The sequence below is a fragment of the Brassica oleracea genome, chromosome C7 (assembly GCF_000695525.1).
Source record: "Brassica oleracea var. oleracea cultivar TO1000 chromosome C7, BOL, whole genome shotgun sequence".
In the NCBI taxonomy this organism is placed as follows: domain Eukaryota; kingdom Viridiplantae; phylum Streptophyta; class Magnoliopsida; order Brassicales; family Brassicaceae; genus Brassica; species Brassica oleracea.
This window is the reverse complement of record NC_027754.1, coordinates 41,363,710-41,372,577: the sequence shown is the minus strand read 5'-3', so window position 1 is coordinate 41,372,577 and position 8,868 is coordinate 41,363,710.

Here is an 8,868-nt window from a genome sequence, read left to right as displayed (position 1 = left end):
ATCTCTATTATAGAGCTAAAAATGCTCCAATGTATGCCTCTATAATAGAGTTCCTCTATTTATAGGGGAAAATATAGAGATATAATATTTCTACCTCTAAATATAGAGGCAAAAAGTAATTTTCCTATATATTTTCCTCTAAAATAGAAGAACTCTGTTATAGAGGCATACATTGGAGCATTTTTAGCTCTATAATAGAGATCTCTATTTTAGAGAAAAATATAGAAGTGTACATTGAAGATGCTCATATCCAACCCACCCCTATTTCTATCTCTATATTTTCTCCTAAAATAGAGAAACTCTATTATAGAGGCATACATTGGAGCATTTTTAGCTCTATAATAGAGATTTATATTTTAGAGGAAAATATAGAAGTGTACATTGGAGATGCTTACTAAATCTCTTTGCATCGCAACATGAGGAAACTACTCGAGTATAAAATTTATGTGACAATCCGTCCTGCATACCCATGCTCACATGTAAGGGGTTAGGGTCGGTGCCCTTTGATCAATTGGTGATAACTTGTACTCTGAAAATGTTGTTAAAGGGTAAGGTCTTGGGTTCGAAGAACGCCAAGCACACCAATAACCTACATGGGACCGTCAGTGAAGGCTCACATATGAGGGGTTAGGGTTGGTGTCCTGCAGAGCCAGCCTTGAGCCCACGGAGCTCATTTATGAACCCTCGCTGACTCCATAATTTGGTTGTTGGTGCGCTTGTCGTTCTTCAAAACGAAGACTTCATACATTAACAACTCTTCTACGTGACAAGCTGTCACCGATTGACATGCAGTATTAGGATCAATTCTCTACAGGCCCAACCTGATACACACAAAACTGGTAGTTCTTAGCAGTTCTTATTATTTATATTTTAATGACTGCTAAACTCCTATCTATATAATTTTTCTACTGTCAACCGATCCAATTTGATATACATAATAGATATGGAAATTCACGTTCTGCAGAACATGCGTATATATATGCACATTTTCTTATTATTTATGTTCTAATAACTGCTAAACTCCTATCTATATATTTTTTCTACTGTCAACCGATCCAATTTGATATACATAATAGATATGAAAATTCACATCCTGGAGAACATGCGTATATATATGCACATGTCGACAGATGCTTACATATATCATAGATGTAATATATGACAAAAGTACTCTCTTCTTCGAGTTTAATTAATATGAATGTCGACGAAGAGCATTATGGCTAGAGAGAATTTAATGTCAAACAATAATTGAGATTGATATGTTATAATGTTATATCGACCATCGTACCAGTATCATAACTGAGAGGGCATTATATTCGAGCCTCCCAATTAATTTGGAATTTTTCACCGCAGAGTTCAATAATTTTAACGTTATGCGTTATAATTGTTTTCCTGTACACGAGTTGGCCATGTCCATGGCCTCTTGCTCAAAATATGGGACCGATAAGTCATATTCCTATCATCATATGGATACAGAATCGTATCTCTTATTTTGGATATGAAGTAAATATTATCTTTTCGAGACTATAAATATTTTAATAAATATTGAGTGAATTGAAAAAAAAAAATTCGTTTACTGTTTGTTAGAAAGAGGCCGTGGTAAACCGATTAGTCAATGTCAAGTCTTTGGAAAAGAAAAATCGCTGAATCGTAATCTTTGACTACACTTTCTTTAATAAAACCACTAAAGTTAATTAAAACCCACGTTCCAAATTGCGGTAGACGCTATACGTAGGCTCGACATGGATCTAGCGAGTTAAAAAAAAATCGGAAAAAAATCGAGAAGTATTCGGAGAATAATTTTTTATAAAAATTAAATATTTTCACATTTTTGAATTGTCCTATCCTATATCTAAAATTGTTTTGATAGTTTATACCAAACGTTGTATAGTAGTCCATCGATTACATTAAGTTGATTTAGTTCTTTTCTTCAGAGTTCGATTACCAAGAAAATTATTTTTTGGCTCTTTTTTTTACATTTCATTAATGAAGGACATATCAGTAATTTGACTTTCATCATCTTCCTCCCAGCCTGTTTCTTCTCAAACCCTAGTTGACATCCGTTTTTTTTAAAACATAAATCATTTTTTTCTTTGACGATTAGCTTCGATTCTTGATCGGTAACAATGAAATATGATAGATCTATGCTTAAATGACCGATTTCGAACCGGAAAATCAAAATATGTATACTTTTTTTCAAGTCCGAGTTTCTACCCGAATAACACAATCGCGGCGGAGCAGCACCGAGTTGCGTTTAACCGGCGCGAAATCGGCCAACTCGGCCGTGTTTTTGATTAAAACCAAATCAAATAAAAACACTCTAATTTTGTTTTACGTACATCAAGTAGATAAGAATTAGATAAACCATGCCAAGTAAGCTTGACACTTTTATCCTAGATCCGGATTCGAGCCGATATTCGATCCGGATCCGTTCGAAAATCCGGATATCCGGAGGGGCCAAATACGGATTCGGATAGTAAAATGTTGGATCCGTCAAAGCCGAATCCGGATCCGGATATCTTGATTTTTTAGTCCAGATATCCGGATCCGTAAGTTTTATTAATAACTATTTCAAAAATAATAATATATATATATAAAAACTAATTTTATTTAATATATTTTTATTTTTATAATAGTATATGTAAATTTTATATGAATTTTTTAATATTATACATAAAAATAATTATACATGTAAAGTTTATATAAATTTTGTAATATTTTAAAATTATTGTTAATATTTTATATATATATATATATTAATATTATTTATTTATTTATTTCAAGAATCCAAATTTGGATTCGCATATCCGCCGGATATTATAATTTTTAAAAGGATATCCGACACCCGGATATCCGAGAACCCCAGATCTAGATAAGGATAGTAAAATTATGGATCCGCCGGATAAGGATCCGGATCCGGATACTTTAAAATTGTCCGGATATCCGATCTGTCTCAGGCCTACTGCCAAGTACCAAACTACTGTTGTTCATAATGACATTTAGAAGTAATGTTGATCAGGGCCGGCTCACAAGGGGGATAAGCAGTGCGACTGCCCCGGGTCCAAGCCTGTGTCCCCAGTATAATAATAGTTAAATAGCCTAATTTTTTTATAAATCTATATATTTATATATAATAAATAATAAATAAAATTGAAAATGGTCCAAAATTATTTGACAGTATATAATTTTATTTTTATTACAAATGTATAAAATATTACTGATCAAAATTTTCAACAATGTTGAGCCGGCCCTGAAGTTGATTTGTATTTGTTTCTTTATATGCCCCCACACGGTATCATGTCTCAGTAATTACAAAAACAAAAAATGGACGTTACAATGATGAGTTCGATTGTCTGAACCTTGTTTCAAAAAAAAAATAAAAAAATTGTCTGAACCAAGCCTGCAACTTGTATTATTATAGTATAACATTTAATTGTATCTAACTTGTTGACATTCTATAAAGACAATAAAAATATAAGCTTTACAACTTTTCGTTTTAATTGCATGACAGGACACGTTGTAGATGTCTAGATGAGCAGAACTAGGAGTGGGCGTTCGGATAACCGTTCGGGTTCGGTTCGGATTTATTCAAGTTTCGGGTTTTCGATATTAAAGATTTTAGCCTCATTCGGTTATTTTTAAATTTCGGTTCGGATTCGATTCGAATCTTTGCGGGTTTGGTTCGGGTTTGGATAACCAATTTAAATAATTTTTAAAATTTTAAAATTCTACATATAGTTTAAATTTCTCAAAATCAGTGAATAAAATACTATATTATATATAAATTTGAATAACATATGTGACAATACCTAAACTTAACATATAAATTGGTTTTGATTGAATATTTTTGATAGAGAATCAGTAGATATTTCAACTATTTTTGGTGTTTAGAGTATGTTTTAGCTATTTTAGACATTTAGTTTTTGCTATTTGTATATATTTTCAAGTATTTTAGACAATTTAAAAGTATCATATATATTTTGGATGTTTTTAATATACATTAAATCTAAAAATAATTAATATATTTAGATATATAAATGTATTTCAGATACATTCGGGTACCCGAAATACTTCGGTTCGGATCGGGTTCGGTTTCGGTTCTATAGATACTAAAATTTTGTATCCGTTCGGATATTTAATTAATTCCAGTTCGGATTCAGTACTATTTTTTCAGATCGGGTTCGGTTCGGTTCTTCGGATTCAATTTTTTTGCCCAGTCCTAAACAGAGCATTAGCATACAAATTTAGAATACTAGGTTGTTAAAATGACTAAAAAACCTATTAAATATTTTGAAAGAACTACGAGAATTAGTATAAGAAAAGGAAGGCTGCAGACTATACCAAATTTATTTTAGTTGGATCTACAAGAACGCCTATGTCGCAGAATAAATATGATAAATTTAGGTTTCAATTTGGATGCAACACACAGGTACTGTGGTAATGTGTAACTAAGAAAGAAGACGAAAATTTTAGTTTATTTAATCCTAGTAATATTGAATTTCAGGGTTTATATAAAGGGATCTGAGATTTTATATCAATTATTTACAACCACTTATATATTTACATATTAAAAGTTGTATTTAATAAGAGGTTGATTGAAACAATGTGTAGGTTTAGTTTTTTTTTGTTTTGCTATAGAATTAAGGCAGTATCATTTAAAAAAAAATTAAGGCGGTATATTATTTTCTTGTAACTGTAGTTTTTTTGCAGTGATTGTACATATATTTCTGTGAGATTATAATTGTATGTTTGATAAGATTTAATGATTTCATAAAAATTTCAAGCTAAATATAAGTGTTTTAGGTGTTTTTCTATAACTAAAAAGAAGAATTTCTTTTTTGTAATTTCAGAAAAATATAGACCATGATTGGAAAAAGTTAGTGATTTAACAAAAAGTTATCTAATAAAACATGTCACTGTTAAAAGACTCTAAAATTATTATTTCATAAAATAATTATTATATAGGGACACAGGAATTACATGTTTCAATCTAGAATATTAATTTTTCTTGTATTAAGAAATGTGGAATGGCGTATGCGCCGTGTGGAGGCATTCGAGATCCTCATGTATATATATATATATATATATATATATATCCTTCTCAATGTAAATACTGGATATTGAAGTAGGGAGGCTTTGACCAAAAAAAGTAGGGAGGCTACGTACATGTTCTTGCATATATATTTTCAACCAAGATTTTTCCACTAAATTAAATAATCAAATATATTACCAAACAATTTTAGTATGGTACGATGTATCGATGTCACGAGTTTTCGAGGCTCATAAGGCAAATGTTGTAGTATAGTGATTGTCGAACCAATTCTAAGAGATTTCAAAGCAATGAGAATGCAAGTACTCACTTAATCTAAGTGCAACCGATAATTTAAGAGGTTTCTAAACTAATGATTACTAATAAATAAAATGATTTTCTTTACTTAGGGAAAAAAGAACTCATGGGCATAGGGATTAGACCTTGGGTGATCAAGTATCGAACTAAGGATGACAAATGATCAATCAAACTATCAACCTTAAGGTTAGACACAATCTTAAACAAACTTTATGTCTAGATGAATGTTCATTTACTAACATATCTCAAATATCAAATGTCTTTGGTTGAATAATGTGAAAAACAATCATTACTAACAAGTCTATTAGCTATCTTAGCATCTTTAACAACAAATGTCTTTGGCAAAGTATACTAAAAGTCTAGGAGAGTTGTCTCATGCATTTCATCGAACACCTTTCGGGTGGGAAATTCCTATCGATCAACTTTTGAGTGGCTAACTCAGAAGATGCATTATGAATACTCTACTAGCAAGGAACAAGAATGATCTACACTAAAACATCCTAGAACTAACCTAATCACCCTTGATCTCCCTAACCCATGAATTCAAAAAGTGATTACTCACTAATCTCCATGATTCCTCTTAAACCCATATTGGATTTCAGATTAATCATGTAGAGAAATAGACAAGAAATCAACAAGAACACAGGATCCAAGCAATGAAATCTGAATCAAAAGAAGTTTTACTAATTGTTCTTCAGAAAAGAGATTATCCGCCTCTGGTGGCTACCAAAGGTACTTAAAACCTAGGTTTAGAAAGTGTAAAACGTCATAATAAAATGACCAAAAAGCCCTTGATAAATCATAAATTCGACCAAATAGACGACGCGGAGCGACCTCGGCACGTCGCTGCGAGAGGTCACTCCCGGGTCGTTTCTTCGCGAGCGACCTGGCTGTGTCGCTCCGAAGATGTCGCTCCCGGGTTGTCTCCTCGCGAGCGACCTGGCTGTGTCACTCTGAAGACGTCTCTCCCGGCTTGTTCGTCGCTCTCAAATCGACACAATCCGAGCGACCTCTGGGTGTCGTTGTGGTGAGGTCGCTCTAGGAGCTGGAGCGACTTCGCCTTGTCGCTCTAGGAGGTCGCTCCGAAGCGTAAATGGCGAGCGAGTTCATGGCGTCGCTCCGGTAGGTCGCTCCCATGCATTGCTCGTCCAATGATCACCTTAATCACCTCTTTTGAGCTCCAAACGCACCCAAATATCTCAAAGAACTCCATGTGGTACTCCAATACCTAATAGAGTATGCAAAATGCAACTTAGACATGGCTAAATCCTAATCTATATGATGAAAATTCACATGAATAAATGGATAAAACAGTGTAAATATGCAAGATATCATGTATATGATAATATCTTCCCCTAATCTCCCATTTCAGCGGCAAAACTTACAAATAAAGCAGATCCAAGACTTTGAGAAGGGGTGGGGGTTCATTTTGGTTATTTGATTGGAAAGATAAAAGTAATATTGCTTATAGTGATCACATACGTGTAGTTAGTGACAGTTACTATTTTTTTTTAACCCTGAAAATATTATAACATTAAAAGATTCAAAAATAAGATACAAGGGTGATGCACTGAGCCAGTGGAACACTAGTTTCCCGGCGAAAACAAAGTTTTCCCAGAAGCTTAAGCCCTAAACAAAGGGGAATACAACAGTTATACAAATATCAAAAGAAAAACCAACGGATGCGCAGAGGACAAAAAAGGTCAAACCCAAAAAACTTGCAGAACCACTTAATTTCCTTGCTAGCTCTGACCAAGGATTATCACGATCTAGTTGATAATCAAATCCTCCAATAGTGAATAAGCACAAACCATTTAATGCATGTAGACACAGCTTCAATTTCAGTGACAGTTACTAAACCATTTTTTTTTGAAATAGTAGAAAACTCCGGTTCTTGAAATAAAAACAAAAGCTCTTTTCGTACACGATTTGGGTCCGATTGGAAGTAGTTGCAGAGGCTGTAGGCTTTAAAAAATTGTTGTAGAGACCTTCCAAGTCTTCTTATTATTAAAATAATGATATCAGTGTAAAAAAGTATGAGAGATGAAGAGAAACATAAGGAGAGAAAAGAGAGACGGCTCTCAAATGAGCATAAAAGTAAAAAACGAGAAGTTTTAATAGGTGTTATGTTATTATCGGTATGATTTTTGTTGGTGTTTAGACCATGATTACTGAGAGGTTCTTAAGATGAGGTTCTTAACGGAATATAAAAACCCGTCTCTTAAATTTTAACTAAAAAAACTAACCAATTTTTTGTTTTTTTGTCTTTCCCACTTCTTTTCTTCCATAAAAGTGGTGGTACTAGCTCGGTTTGTGCCTTCAATGAGTCTGAATTCTGACCTAGATCCAGATCCGCTATCCGTTGCTCTCATTGTTCCAATTTAGTTTATTATTTATTGTTATTATATATTTTAAAAACTATTAACAATAATTTTTAATCATTTTTTAATTATGTTTTTTTTAAATATAATAAAAAAATAATTTTTATTTTATAGAACAAAAATCAAGAAAATTTAACTTTTTGGAACAAAGGGAATATTTCTCAATGAATATTTATATATAATCTGTTACAGAAAGAGATCAGTGAATAAGATGATGTTTTGTAATTGATATCGCTAGCTATCTTTCTGATCTAACGCAGCTACGGTTATTTCTTGGTTGGTTGAAATTTTGATCATGGTAAGTAAAATTGACTTGCGTGATTCAGTGGTAAAGATACGAGTGCATATACTCTCAAGTCAAATATGAAAAATGTTATGAAAGTTATTAATTTGTACCATGCAAACATAATGATGACGAATAGCATCTACTTTCAAAAACATCTAACTATATAAAATTTGTTTTAATGGTTTAACCATTTGAACAATACCATTCTTGATTTTTTGGAATAGTGTCAATGTGTTATATTATATTATTATCTTTTACATTCTAAAACCTAACTTTAATCCAATTTGGACAATATGTTAATTTATATATATATATATATATATATATATATATATATATATATTAATTTATGTTACAATGATTCTACAAAATTAAAGTTTCAAGACGCCAAAACAAGGGCCTTATCAAATGGGATTGTTTTTCTAATATGTTCTATCGGCAGATTTAATCGGTCTTGGGAGAAATCCAGTTAATGTTACTAGATTTATATTATATTCGAATTTGAAATATCTTTCGACTGATACCAAGCTGTAGCCAAATCATTTGTTAATGTACTACCATGTAAATTAAATGGGCTGAAACCCAGGTTCATATTGATCAAATAATAATGATTTTGTTCCTAGAATGAATCGAACTCAAGACAGATGAGTTTACACTATACCCCAACTTTTTTACCACTAAAGCCACCATTTTAAAAAAGTGGGTTTAACTCTTTGCCATAAACCCATTAATGTAAATAATTATTTCTAACGAGAATTGAATTTGATTGGGATAATGTCATATTTTTGGTATCTGCACATTAAAACTAGATTAAGTGATGGTCGATGAGTTGATTCTCCGAAGAGCACCGTATG